This window comes from Tamandua tetradactyla, chromosome 2, assembly GCF_023851605.1.
Source record: "Tamandua tetradactyla isolate mTamTet1 chromosome 2, mTamTet1.pri, whole genome shotgun sequence".
Taxonomy (NCBI): domain Eukaryota; kingdom Metazoa; phylum Chordata; class Mammalia; order Pilosa; family Myrmecophagidae; genus Tamandua; species Tamandua tetradactyla.
Window position 1 is genome coordinate 59,115,646 of NC_135328.1, and position 1,701 is coordinate 59,117,346.

Here is a 1,701-nt window from a genome sequence, read left to right on the forward strand (position 1 = left end):
CAGACAGTTCCATATAGAGTATGGTACTGAAATTGGAGGTGGGACACAGACTATGCTTTTGTACTAAAATCATTTCTAGAAACTTTCAGTGTTGCTGAAGCTCATGAGTGCCAGTTTCTTTCAATATTTAAATGTTCAAAACTATTGAAGTAGGCTTTAGAAAGCAAGTTTTGTGAAAATACTTTTAAAAAGGTATGCTTATCAAATCTTTTCCCTTCCCTTACTTACTTGCATTGCTCTTCTCCTGAGTCATATCTGCATCAGTGTTAGAGCTGACAGATTGACTGTCTGAATTTTTACTGTTGTCACCTAACTTTTTAAGCCTATTTAAACATTTGTCAGTTTCTCTGAGTCCATATTGGCTATTGATAACAAAAGCAGGTGCAGGCAGTCCCATTCTGGATATAAAAGCACCAGTTCCCCATCTTTCACAAGTGTAACACTCACAGAACTCATTATTTTTCCCGAAGAATCCATCTCCATAATAGCAAGAAATTTCTTCATCAGGTTCAATATCTCTCAAAGCCTTCACACATGCTGTATCTCGACCAGTTGACATAAACTTACAGTTAGGTCTGCAATCATGATTTATAAATGAGCAGGACCAAGCCAGAGTTGAGCACAGTTTTTCCTTGTGGAATCCATGACACGGAAGTCATTTTCTCCATGTCTAAGTGGCATGTTCTCCTCAATCTCTGGAAGTTCGGCAATACAACCCACGAGTAATTCTATTTTGACATTTCGTTTCCACTCTTTTGTTGCAACTATTTTGGCTCCATTTTGTTCTGATGAGTATCTATTACAAGGCAGTATTTCAAATCCGCTGTCAGTTGCAAACATTCACAAGTAAATAAATACATGTTCCTTGAATAATTTCTTTTGCATTTTGTTCTTGTTAAGAAAATAGTGCCGTGCCCATTCACCTGAAGTCAAACATTTGGAGCCTTTCTCCAAGTGTTCAGCTTTCCTAAAACGTTCAGTTACTTCTTTTAGTTCTTCTTGCCTTCCTTTAATAGACGGAAATCTCACAGGTTGTTGCGAGGAAAACTGTCAGATTTTGAAAAATGCCTTGAGCTCCTCGAAGGAAAGGCCCTCGTATTCATTTCGTGTGTCTGAAAACCTAAATAGGGATCAAGAACCAAACCGGTTGCAAGGTCGTCATTTTCACAAAGTTCCTTGGCAGACATTCCAGAAGGTGGTACATATCGACTCTGTCCTCGAATCCCGAATTACCATTACATCTGCTTGGCCTCCTCTCCAGTGCACTTTGCCAGGCTTCAGGGTATCCTTTTCCATGTGCTGTAATTTTTGAGGGATTCTGCTGATGGTCATCAGACAACTTATTTCCATTTTTCCTGCCATTCACCACAATGTCCTTGGAGTCTCCCAACCACTTCATACCCACAGACAGCCTGACCCAGTTGCATTTAGTCACTCTTTTCAAATAGCTTAGGGAATAATTTCAATGTTCTCTTCGACTGGTGCTGCCCGGCTCCTCCTCGGGGCTCATCCCCAGCCCCAGTGCCAGGTTGCTGAGATGGGGGAGGCCCACACAGCCGGGCAACACTTTCCCATCCCCTTAGGAAATTAATCACCAAAAAATAATTCCAGAGAAAAATGGAGAGTAAAATCCACAGCACCGCCCCTCATGGACTCATACCTGGGAAGTTCAAACTCAGAAGAGGCTGAATACTCTGGTCT

The 1,701-nt window shown here is 41.3% G+C and overlaps 1 pseudogene; it reads right to left on the reverse strand.

Moving 5' to 3' along the window:
- Positions 1-220: 220 nt before the first annotated feature.
- LOC143660338 (histone-lysine N-methyltransferase KMT5B pseudogene) lies at positions 221-1,483 on the reverse strand (annotated as a pseudogene).
- Between the last annotated feature and the right edge of the window lie 218 nt (positions 1,484-1,701).